The sequence below is a fragment of the Alligator mississippiensis genome, chromosome 3 (assembly GCF_030867095.1).
Source record: "Alligator mississippiensis isolate rAllMis1 chromosome 3, rAllMis1, whole genome shotgun sequence".
Lineage (NCBI taxonomy): Eukaryota > Metazoa > Chordata > Crocodylia > Alligatoridae > Alligator > Alligator mississippiensis.
Window position 1 is genome coordinate 91,504,655 of NC_081826.1, and position 13,212 is coordinate 91,517,866.

The following is a 13,212-nucleotide window of genomic DNA, read 5'->3' on the forward strand; positions in this document are numbered from 1 at the left end:
CCCTACCCCAAGGAGCAAGATACTTTGCTCCTTCTACAAGTGCTCTTCTACCTGCAGTGCCTCAACATAGGTAAAGAGTGGTCGCCTCTAACTCTCAATGATTCATTACCTAGTGCCTCTGAAAAAAGTGTTGGTAGGAGTTAGAGAAACTATGATAAAAAGGAAGGAGATAAAGACATGACAGACAGATAAGGGATGATACCAGGTATGGATGGACAGAAAGTGTAAGAGGAGACATAAATACGAGAGAGTAGAAATTACTAAAAAAGGGCAATACAAGAGATGACTAAGTTATGGGCAGAGTTTAATACTAGCAGGATAAGAAGACAAAAAGAGGTAGGGCTTAATAAGGAAAAAGGAAAAGTAAGAATGAATGAGATGTTTGAAGCCAAAAATGGTTATGAAAGTAATAGCATGGGGGACAAGAAAAGGTGTTGCTGGGAGATATCAGTGGGAAGACAAAAGACAGAGGAAGTCAAAGAGAGACTGTCTTGTCTATAATACATTGTGACATTCCAGCTACATTTACTGAAAACTTTAAAAGCAGAGAGGATAAAAAGATTTGCAAAGGTTTTCAGAACTCAGAAATAATGATTTTAAAGCAATTTGGTATTTATTAAATTATTTTTCTAGATACAGAAATAGACACTTTAATAAAAAAAATTAAGTCTTTAGATGAGGATTATGTTATGAATCCTTTGCCTAATAAACCACACATTATTACCAATATAAGATATGAACTGAATTAATTACTGTCCCAGGAGGCCGAGTATGCTTTATATAGATTACACCAAGATTACTGGGAATCAGGGGAATGTGTGGGAAAGTTACTAGCCTATAGATTAAAGAGTAAATCCAACCATAATAAAATATCAGCTCTAAACTCTTGGGAATATGGATATGACAGAGACAATTCAACCAACCGTTCAGTCAATTCCATTCTAATGCATACACCAAAAATCTAAATGTTACTAGTGAGGAAACAGATAGGTCCCTGAACTTTATACCCATACAACAGATTTCAGAGATGGAGAAGGAGATCTTAGAGGCTCCTTTATTATTAGATAAAATAACTTTGGCCTTCATGAACAATAATAAAACTTCAGGCAGTGATGGATTTACTGTAGAGTTTTATAAAAAAAAACAGTTATATTGTTACCTCAATTACTGAACAGATATAATGATAGTAAAAACCAAGGTACACTACCAACCACTTACGTGAGCTATTATGTCTGCAATTGCTACACCAGACAAGGATTCTATTAATAGTTCTAACTATAGACCAAATTCTTTAAAGAATGGTCTATAGTTAGCTACCAGAATCGTAGTTAAAACCTTATCACACAGATTAGAACAGACCCTAAATTAATTCACAAAAATTAAGCAGGATTTACCAAAAAAGACATGGTTCAGATAATGTGCACACATCACCTTGCTGATAGAGTACCAGCAGTACAAAATTCCAAAGTCCCTATGGCTCTTTTAGCACTTGATTCAGAGAAAGTCTTTGATTGTGTTTCTTACCCAGGAGAAACATTTCATCATCAATCCTCCTACGCAAAATGAGACGTTAGCAAGAAAGAAGCAAAATTCAACATCCTGCTTGCCATCGGACACCTCTGAGGTAAACAGACTGCTCCAACTTTTATCCGAGCCTAATTTGCATAAAATATTTTTTTCCACCCAGGAGAACTTATACCATCCTTCAGTTCTCCTGTGTAATATGAAGTTTCATTTCTACCTGGAATAAATTTACAATTTTTGCATTCTCCTTTTCCTGAGGAAGGGCGTGTGACCTCGAAAGCTTGAAAATAAAGAAAATGTTTTGCAACTATCTAGTTAGTCTAATAAAATACATTACCTCTACCACAAGAGTTGCGACTGCAATATATACAGGTGCATCAAGTGTTAGAAAATCAGTTTGGACCTGAGGCTTTAGTTATAGCAAATACTCTGGATATATTATTTTTTGCCTTAAAATCTGCTTCTTTTCCCCATCCTGTGCCATCACTTGATGGATACAGAATGAGATATAACAGACCTGATACAAGCTATTTAAGACTGAAATGGAATAGAGACTTAGGTATCTGGATGACAGAATCCTAGTAGAAATCAGCAGTTTACAAGATTCGAACATTGACAATCTTACTTAGTTGTACACAACAAAAGATCATTTTTTTTATCTGCACTGGGCTCCCCGTAAACTTAGAAAAATTAAATATGCTGCCAGTAGATACATGATGGAGACATGATTGCACTGCAAGGTCACAAGTTTTGGTCATGACCTATTATTAATTCTTTCTAAAAAGAAATTATAACTACAGTTAACATAGTTTGAACACAACACTGATACCCAAGGAATTTAAACTGAATCTCGAAATTGCACTCTTAAAGCAGGACTTAGTAATTCCACTGGTGCACCGGAAGCGCAGAACATCTCCAAAAGTCAAAATATCATACAATGAGATCCCACAGCTATGAAGAAAGAGTCATGTTTAGCAGGCTTAACTGCTTTGAAAAGTTTGATGCAATCTTAAAAAGGCTTTCACCCAGCAAGGACACTCGTCCAGAGAGATAGATCGCACGTTTGAAAGAGCCACCCGGATACCACATGAAGAACTGCTGCAGTACAGAAGAACCCCCCCCACAAATCACACACCGCTGGTTATGACATATCACCCCTCCCTTGAACCTGTACAGAAAATCCTCAAAAAATTGCAACCCATACTAGAAAGAGACCCTATTCTTAAAAAGATCTTCCCAGAGCCACCCATCCTAGCCTTCAAACAAGCACCGAACCTCGCCAACCTCATCACCAGAAGCAAACTTCCTCATGCCCAGAACACACCAAAAGGATCCAGACCGTGCCATGACAAGAAATGCAAAACCTGCCAACACAACTCCACCACCCCCACTATTACTACACCCCACAACAGAGCCATCCCAGGATCTTACAGCTGCACCTCCAGAAATGTAATATACCTCATCCAATGCACCAAATGCCTGATGGAAAATACGTAGGAGAGACCAGACAACAACTGCGCACCAGAATAAATGCACACCAGAAATCTATCAAAGACAGAAATACCTAATTACCGGTGGGGGCACATTTCTCACAGGAGGGCCACTCTCTCTCCAATCTCTCAGTCTTGATCCCCAAGGGAAACTTACACAACACTTCCCAAAGACAAGCCTATGAGCTCCATTTCATCAACCTCCTGGATACTAGAGATCATGGACTAAACATAGACACTGGATTTTTGATACGTTACAATCTGCCTGGCAACTGACTCCCCAGCCCAGCCCCTGGCTTCTTCACTTTTCATTCCATCCAGGAAGAGCACACACCAACTGCTGAAACTTCCTTAGCCTGACGAAGGGTTTTTGAACTCGAAAACTTGCTTAATAACTATTCTCCAACTATTTGGGTTGGTCTAATAAAAGATATCAAATTCACCCAAGGAACCTTGTCTGCCTATGTCCTTAGACCAACACGGCTACAACCTACGCCCATGCAATCTGTAAGGAATTTTTGCAATGTTTTGTTTGCTAGATTGTCACTCATTCCACACTTCCCTTTTCTTCTCTCCCTTTTCCTTCCCCTACTTTTTTAAAAACTTTTTTTTTGTAGGCAGATACTTACACAGTCTATGATTGGGTTACATGTTAGCAATACTAATATTCTTCAGAAATCTATAATGCAGTAATATTCTCAAAATTACCTTGTCACCTTTTGTCCATGTTATTATTAATTTTAGCTGATATTGATTTTTGTGGAAATGTTGATGATTTACTGACATTAGTAAATCATCTCTTTGGTCTCCCTAAAATCAATGGGAATCGTTCCACTGAATTTAGTGGGATTTGGATCAAGACCTGATAGCTGCCTGAGCAGGAGTGATGAGTGGTTCTGGCAAAAGGAAAGAAAATCCTTAAATCCATGGGGGTTGTTTTCCCCTTCAGTACTTGGTAAATTTTGTGCCTGTCCAAAATTAATATTAATACAAGTAAATTCACTTTGCAAAGCAGCATATATACACTCAGCATGACACAGATTACATTAACTTTTAGGTTCTACTAATTACTGGAGCTGCATAAGTAAATTAAGATGGTCATTGCAGAAATAATCCTTGTTATTTGTATCTACATGAGAGTATTTTATATTACTCAAAAGTTATCCCAAATGGTTTGATTGTGAGTGCTATCAGCACCGAGTACAACTCGGAACAACATTTGTCCCAGTAGACACACATTTACATCTAGTATTCTGAATACAATACGTCCAAGTAGCAATTATGTTCTGCCAGTACAACGTTACACAAGCTTTCAAATTCCAAATTAAAAATTGCCATTTCAATGTTCTGAAATTCCTATTGGTCAATAAACATTAATGTTGAAAATTTCTGTACAAATCAGTGGAATGGATCATTGGTAAAGCTCAAAGATTGCAAAGGTGCTTTATGTCAGCATTACTCTCCCCCCCTGCTGATGTCAGGGCTGGTCAGTGACTAGTTTGGTTCTGATGTTAATGGCCCAACAAAGCCATATACAACTTACAAATTGCAGCTAATATTTTAATATTATTACGCAGCTGTCACCATGAATATTGCTGTATCATAAATGCTTTTGTCAATGTGCATTTCCCTTTTCAACAAGGCTGTCATCATTTACCCACGAGTAGGGACAACAGAAAGCATTTAACTAACAGCTGTGTCTTGACCATCAATGGACATGCTATGGGGCTGCTTGAAACTAGAATAGCCATTTTTTTCATACGGTTGGGGGGATTTGGAACAAAGGAATAGAGCAGGAACCTAACTCAAAGAACATGCTTTGAGAAATCAAGCTGGCTCCCTTTGTGTTACCCTTAATAAAATGTGTTATTACACTTCGAAAGAAATAAACTGAAATGCTTTGGTGAGCAGTTCTGAAAAAACAAAAGTGAAATAGAAAGAAATTGAAGGAAAAATTGAAAAGTCCAAGCAATATAGTCTCTAATATCTATCTTCATTTTTCTATGGTAAATTATATGTTACATCTTCATCATATTGGATGGTTTCATAAACTCTGCATATCACTTGAATGACCACAGTAATTTAGGCAGAGAAACAGATGCGTCTCATAAAGCTATATAATGGAGTAGGAATAGTTAAAGTCCAAAGCACACACCGGAGCATGAAATTAACTTCCTCCTACCTTATATTATACAACAAGTTGAAAGCAACAATTAATTTAGTGTTTTCCATCAGTTCGTTATTCTCACTTTAATCTCTCTATTCAAGTATGTGCTGATCTATTAAAATCACCATCAGATTTTGAAAAGTGCGTGGATGCAACAGAAAGTAAAACTGTGAACCAGGATCTAGCAGAGGCTATAGTTGCTACTGGCAACTACAAATCCTTGGAATACAACCTCAAGAAGTTAAATGAATTTTCCTCCAAGATTACTGTCACAACCCAAGTTGTGAGTTTTTGTTTTGTGTGCTTCGGCACAGCTAAATTGCTCCCCGCTAAATTGTTCCCGCCAAATTGCAGCTTCTTTGCACGGTGGAGTTTTCTGCTGCAACAGAGAACCCCGGGTGCAAAAGAAGTTCCTGCCAATTCGTAGCTTTCTTTGCAGTGTGCATTTCTAAGTTGCAGCATGGTGATGCACGTTGCAAAGAGTTCCCGCCATTTGTATTCTAATTCGAGCCCCATTATTGGTTTACGTTAAATTATTCACACGTGGCAGCTAGCGATTGGCCTGCTAGCCGTATAAAAGGCTTGTGTGGTTTCCGCCCTAGTTGGAGGACTCCACGAACACCAGGAGAAGGAGACTTCGTGCTGTGTGAAGATCTCTAAGCGCTGCAGATCCTCACGGACCCAACGCATTCTAAGCAGGAAACAGAGGTCTGATCAGCCTCTAGCCTCTCCCCGTCGCCGTACGATCCTAGATGTATCCTTCCCTGCGCGCTAAAGAGACGGATCCACGGAGCCTAGCAAACTTCGTGTGAGTGAGTCTATTCAGAGCTCTTTACCGGACGGACTTTCTCCGGTTGGTCCGACAGGCTCACGGTTTAGAGCCTCCAACCGGATGGGCTAGAAGAGTGTTCCCGGAGGAACTCTAGTCCGCCTCTCTTCTTTTCTATCCGCAACTGTAACTCAAGCAAGTTTTTCAGCCTGCACCGCGACCATCTCAGTGTAAGTAAACAATCTTAAAATCAACCGTTACGCGTCTGTGCCTAATTCTAGCTCAGCGACCTCCCTCTCCAACCCGGCCTCCCTGGGCTGCCGGCCACAGCCCGCGTGCAGAGCGACGAAAAGGGCCTGGGGCTTGACCCGGCCCGTCAATTACAAGAATGATCAATGTCTATGAAACCAGGGTATACTTCCTATGTTTTCTATCAAGTAATTTGCCACTAATAGGACCTGTTTTTGTTTCTTTCCTTCTTTCTTTAGGCAACAGCAATGTTTCAACCACAGCATGCTTTGAAGAATATGTTTAGATTTGTTCATTGTGATAATAGCAAGAAAAGGACAGAAAATTTCCCCCTAAATATTTTTATTTTTTCACTAGTGGTTGGTCACTTTTTGTCAATCCCTTGCCTTTTTAGCTGGGTTTAGTTGGATTAGCTTTTGAATATTCTGTTTAGACCATGTATTTATGAACTTATTTAGTGTTTGCCTGTCTGAAACTATGTTTGAGATGTATCAGACAAAACACAAGGATGAGATATGTAGAAAAGCTCAGTAGCTCCAAGACTGGTGCAAAAACCTCTAGGGCTTTAGTTAATATGCTTGCAAGAAAGAAACAAAACCCCTGGAAATAACAAATGATTTTGACTTACAATTATACTGCACCTGTGCCTGACATACACCGAACGATGTTGTATTGTGAAAAAAAACATGGCCAATTTCATCAATATTAAATGTATGCAGTTTTGTGTATCATTCCCAATGTTATATTCACTATTACTCTGTAGTTCAGACATGTGTTGGTATACACAGGACTAAACCATATGGGGTAAACCTGAGCGACATGCTAATTGTGTTCTGCTACTGGAAAGTTATTGATGCATTTGTAAGGTACATACAGGGCAGATTTAATTAGAAAATATGTACAAATCCTGTTTTCTGTATTTCAAAGGAGCAAGTTCCCTAGGGTCTAGGTAAAGACCATGAGACAAGCCTCTTTAGAAATGCATAATAATATTAAAGAACTTTAATGAAACAAAGTACCAATAATTAATCAAAGGTCAGCATACTTTTATAACAGAAAAGGACATGATCATAATTTGATATATTTTGAGCTACAAAAAAAGAAGATGTTTAATCAAAACCTTAATATGAACTTTGACCTACTGTTGATGTGCTGGCACCTTGTGCTATATTACAAGCCTTGAGAAGACTTTTTATTCCAACCTGAATTATTATTTTTATATCCCCATCTCAAAGAATTGATTGCTATAAAATGATACATTCCTTTTGGAGGAAGAAGCAGCAGTGAAAGGCAAAGTGAAGACCAGTCCACTGGTAATAATTTGATTTCCTTTACTGTCTTTATAATTAGCATCTCAGAGTCCACCTTCAGAATCTTATGTCAAATTCCAGGAAATGGAAGAATAGAAGCTGGGAGACACTTCTGCAAGATGGCTGTCATGCTTCTCCCTCTGCCAGGCTCAGGGAGGGAGGGAGGGGGCTAAGTTCACCCTTAAGTGTTTGAGCTACAGAGTTTCTCACAGCTTCTCACAGCCACAGCCATGATTGAAAAATCTTTTTTTCTTCTTCTTCTTCATTCTGCCTTCCCAAATCAAGGTAAGTGTCTTACTGGCATGGGGAGGGAAAAGGGGCATGTGGTTTATAGGAAAATATGGTGACTAGTTTTCTATCTTTCCATTTGGTAAAATGCATTTAAATATTACTTTGATGCAATCTGAAGTGAACTGGGTTCTAAAAAGAGACAAATGTGAGTATGCTGCATTTTCCAATGTTCCAGTTCAAGTGATCTCAGACATGCCCCATTCAAAGTCAATGTCATTTGTTCTCATAAGTGACTTCAGGAGAGTTTGAAAATCTTATCCAGATACTGTTAATGGAAATGCATGATTAAAATAACACCTTTGGGAAAACCACATAAGGATCTTCCAAATTTTTGTATAATAAAGATGGATTTGAGTCCAACGAGTAAAACTCACATTGCCAGACTCCTTCTCCTGCTACAAATTATGTTGTTTTCAGCTTGATTCCCTTTTCCTGAAACATACTATATAGCTCCTCATTGTTATTATGCACACTTATTATAGAGGTGTTCTCAAGCAAAACATTGTTAAAACAAAGAAAAGTAAAAGACCAATTGCTCACTGGTAAAAAAGAATATAGTATGGGTATTTACCAATACCTGGTTACTGTCAGAAAGGAGAGTGGTTTTTAATAGCTGAGAAGTTCTCTGCCATGCCTGGAAAATTATAAAAAGAAAAGCAACCAAACAAAACACACCACTCATTTGAAGAAATCTCTAAAACTGATGAGAATGCCCACACTGTCAAATTCAATGTTTTGTGATGTTACAAAACAGCTTCTGAAGAGAGTGACTCTAATACACACACATATCTTTAGTAATAAACAGGTTTTTAATATTTCCCCTTACTCTGTGGGTCATTCAGATTTATATATGAATTTCATTTATTGGACTCCCCAGAAATTTTCATACATTGGAATTAAATCCATTTTGAAACCACAGCAAAAATATTGCCTAGTAACATTGCAGAACTAATTCTCTCTCTCTCTCTCTCATCTGTTTTAGCATCCGAGTCTTTGGGTTAAAGCTAAGGATATTCCCTCCAACTAAAATGCAAATAAAACAGTCCTCAAAGATGAAGTGTGCTTCAGTGTGCCCTGCGTTTATAGATATTGATCAAAATGGATATATTTTGATTTTTGACCATTGTAAGAGCTGTCTGTTTGCTGAGGATGTTTACATTTTATCATCTATGAAGATATATGACACTAAGCTATTGTCCTCCAGCTTTAGACCTTAGCACAAATCCCATATAAGTTCTGCTGTATTTTGAGTTACGCACATTTTCACGAGTCGTCACATAGCTACTACACAATTGACTCACTTGAGACCATCAAAGTTTCTAATAGCCTTAACTAGGGATATAATTTTTTCACTTTAATTACTAAAGGTTGAGAGAGAGAGACTCTTTCCTTTATCAGATCATGAAGTGGCACCTGCCTTCAAACTGTAGTACTGTTTGCAGAACTTCTGTCCTCACACAAGATAATGAGAGTAGAATCAGCGGAGTTGCAGATCCACCCATCCTGTCCCCTCTTCTCCACTAATCTCAACTCATACTCTGATGAAAATAATAAGCTCACCATGGAGCAAAGAACCACAGCACATGGCTCTTGGCAACCTACTGCAACTAATTGACAAGTAGGACCAGAGGAAGAATTTGGATTTACCCTTGTAAGAAGATGGCCTGAACGTCTTAGAGCCAGGAGGCCTGCGGCTGCCCCATCCATCCTGTTCAGTTAGCCCTGACTGCTACTTCTGAAGGGAATTAAATAAAAAACAAAGAAAACCGCAGTGGACTACGAGCTGGCTGCAGGCTGCAGTCTGTCAGAGAGCTTGGTTCCAATTGTGTTAACTAGAGCTGAGAAGCTCTCACCAAAGCAGTCAGAGAGGATGTTGCTTCACCTGCAGTGAAGGGGAAAAACCCATGCTCACCTAATTCTGCGTTCCAAAATAGGGGTTTGATATAAATGCAACTAAGGGCAACTTTTCATCTTGTTCTTTGATGCTTTTTTGAGCCACCACCAACTTCACATTTTCTTGGAGGCACCTTCTCTCCTCTTCATTTGAGTTCACCTTTCTCAGTGTACAGGTTCTGGCCAGTCTCTCATTACAGTAAGTACTTTCCTTAGCTTCTCTGAGACCAAGAATCAGGCTCTACCTTTTATAAGTGGATAAAAGTGGTAAAAGTGGGTACATCCTTGCTGGCTGGTTCACCAGTTCTCCTGAGGTCTAGTTAACACCACCTGTAGTAAGCCTTCAAGCAGGTACAGCCACCTTAGTCCACTAGATCTCCTACTCTTTTCCGTCCTTCTCCCCAGCCATCTTCTTAACTTCTGGGCTTTGTTCTCCAAAAACCAGGGTCCTTCATGTGTAGTAAGCAGGGCTACATAAATAGGGCTGGACAGCTCTTGGCTGCCGAAGGGCAAACTGTTCTATTATAGCCCTTAAAAAAAAAACCTACTTAGCAATTTGTCATAATCCAAATATCAAACCACTTTTTCCAGCAACTTTCAATTAAGTTGACATTCTTTCTAATAGCAAAATATAGCACTTACCTATTTCTGGTCTACAATTTATTCAGTAAATAATACCTTTAGTTGTTAAGGTCTCTACAATTAGACACTTTGACAGCGTTTCAGTTTTTTCTGAGGTTTTTTTTTTCCCTGTAACAGAATTTTAAAAAAAGGTCTTCCATAATTAAACTGCTAAGCTGCCATGGTCTTTGGGGAAAAAAGGGATTCTCTTATTAGCTCAGTGAGACACTACTGCATGAAGGAAGCTATATACACAATCTGCTGTAAGAAACACAGCAGGTCATCACTGTAGGCACTTTTATAAAAAACGAGGTGTGATCAAACAAAAGACAGGTGCAAATAGAACAGTGAGGACTTGCACTGGAAGGACTTAAAGTAAGTCTCATTTATTAAGGTATAGCTCATTACTACTGACTGGACAGGATATTATCTGACATGCTTCCTTTCCTGTTACTTATGGTTAAAACCTGCATCTCTATGAAACACAGAACAAAACCTGCAGCCCACAAGGTATAATTTTACAAAATGGCTTTGAGCTACCTTTGTATTTTTCCACTTCTTGGTTGTTCTAGAGCCCCGCAGTGTGACTTTGACAGCCCTGGGAAATATAGGTTATGGGAACCCTTTAGGACTGTTACACAAACTATATTTCTATGTATTGTGGCCTGCCCCATAACTCCCTCCCCTTCCCTGTCCCTTGCACATGCCCTGTACTAGGACTTCCTGGAAGTCTTTGGAGGGTAGCTTTGTGGTGGTCCCCCAGCAACATATGGCTTTGAGTTACCTTTATCCTACTCCATCTCTTTACTTGGCATAAAGAAGCTGGAGGATCTCACCCACAATTTTTTTTCCTAGTGAACCAAACAAACTGGATTGGATTTAGAAAATAATTTCCAGTCAGTAAACATATTAAGCCTATTTTTAATTTTAAACATATACTTAAGTCAATGGATTTTAAGTATGTGCTTAAAATTAAACATATGCTGAAGTCTCTTGCTGAAACAGTGTTTTAATGAACATTTATATTCCATAGGTTGTTACAAAAATGTACAGAATATACCTGTTTTTGATTTTAAAAGCTGTATCTATTAGAAAAATGCTCACACAAGTTAAGATTCAACTGTGCATTGAATTTTAGAAATTAACAAATGTGTGAATTAATACAATGCTAGCAGCTGTAATCTAATTATTTAATGCTTGATAGAGGTAGTCAGGATTTTGAAGTGAGATAATTTGCATCTTGTTAGCTCAAGTTAATAGCTTATATTCAAGAATCTATTGGTAATAATATTGACAGCAATTATGAGCATAAATATAGCACCTTCCAATTTAGCGTTTCACTACTGTTAATCTATTTGACCTAAAAACACCTGTAACAACAAGAATTTTAGGCTCATTTTAGAAAGAGTAGGCTGTGGCACAGAGGAGAAAACATTTTTATCAACCATCATACTTAAATGTAGTAAAAAACTGTAGATATGCTGCAAAATCACCATAACAATTTGCAAGACTGATAAAAATACAAGTGTTACCATCCTGCTGGCACAGGGAGCATTCTTAATCTGACAATAGTTTTTATATCTATGCTGATAATCAATTAAAAAGTATTCAAATAACTAGGTTTTGGGGTTTTTTTTAACAATTTCTTCTGGCTATGTCTGTCACCCCCCCCCCTTGAAAAAAGATATTGAAATGAAAATTGCATGTACAAAATGCACAATGCAACTGAGTCCACTTGACAGTCTCTTGTCCTAATAAAAAAAATTCCTCAGTAGAATATCCATTTTGCTTTAACTAAGGATATGCCTGTATATTTAGTACCAGCCTACATAAAATCATTTCTCATTTAAGCTACTGGTATACTATTCAAAAAGCACCTCATTTAAAATATGATAGACAATTACTACACATATAGATTTCAACTGTTGATGTCAAAGGAAGAGCTCCTTTCCTCCTACAGAAAATGTATTTTCTTTGGATTATCATTATTTGTATTAGAGACGTTTGTATAGATCCCAACTATGATCATGGCTACATAGTTATAAGTTCTGTGTATGAACACAGAGATTCTCTCTGCTATGAAGAACTAGATGAGATCGATAAGCATGAAGAGTAGGGTTGCCAACTCAAGAATTTTTTTATTTTTACTGATAATCTGCAAGCTTTTTACTGACAGCCAAACTTTTTAACTGATACATGTTATTACTGATATATGTTTTACATAATGTAAATGTAAATCTTCTACCAGGTCCCAGTTAGAAGGGCTGGCTTCAAATTTAGGGGTTTATCATCAATCATTGCAAAAAGTTTGGTTGTCAGTAAAATTTGCGGTAAAAAAACAGTAGGTTGGCAACCCTGCTTGAGTGCAGTGATTATATTATACTGTCCTGCCTACCCCCCCTTCCAGGGGCCCCCACTAGCCCCTACACCCTGGCTGTGTCTACACAAAACCCTGACTGACTGTGCAGTCGCTACTTGAGTTACTGCAGAGTAACACCGCCTAATAAATTTTTCATGATGTTGACTGTGCAGTAGCGTCAGCATCTCATGTAGATATGGCCCCCGATGACCTGACTGCACCCTTGTATCATGCTGGCCAGCTCACCTTGCAACCTTATCCTACCAGCCTGACTCCCCCCCACTCTTGCATCCAGGCACAGACCCCCAAAGAAGCCTACCTGCAGCCCAACAGTATTACAGGCAGCTTGGGATGCAGCAGCAGCAGCAACACATTACTGAGAGAATGCTTCCTGCAAGGTACAGTGCACCTGCTAGGACACCAGGTGGCACTTCTATGTTCTGTCTGTCAAAGCTTTAATCAAGCTGCAGAGGCTTAGGGTTTTTACTAATAGCTGAAGTTTTGGGGTTTTTTTTACAGACTTTACTGATGGCATTTTT

The 13,212-nt window shown here is 38.5% G+C and overlaps 1 protein-coding gene and 1 long non-coding RNA gene across 9 annotated transcripts in view; one reads left to right on the plus strand and one right to left on the minus strand.

Moving 5' to 3' along the window:
- Positions 1 to 6,522, plus strand: part of LOC109283881 (uncharacterized) — a 72,538-nt gene extending 66,016 nt beyond the window's left edge. The window contains exons 4-5 of one of the 3 annotated variants that reach the window (XR_009460765.1): positions 1,529 to 1,624; positions 5,784 to 6,522. This is a non-coding gene — a long non-coding RNA (uncharacterized LOC109283881). Of the gene's footprint in view, positions 1 to 1,528; positions 1,625 to 1,786; positions 1,867 to 2,394; positions 3,881 to 5,783 lie in introns of those variants that run through there. The other 2 variants (XR_009460764.1, XR_009460763.1) reach the window with 2 other exon arrangements.
- Positions 1 to 13,212, minus strand: part of DLGAP1 (DLG associated protein 1) — a 735,970-nt gene that overhangs the window by 364,781 nt on the left and 357,977 nt on the right. The gene's annotated exons all lie outside the window — the stretch shown is intronic.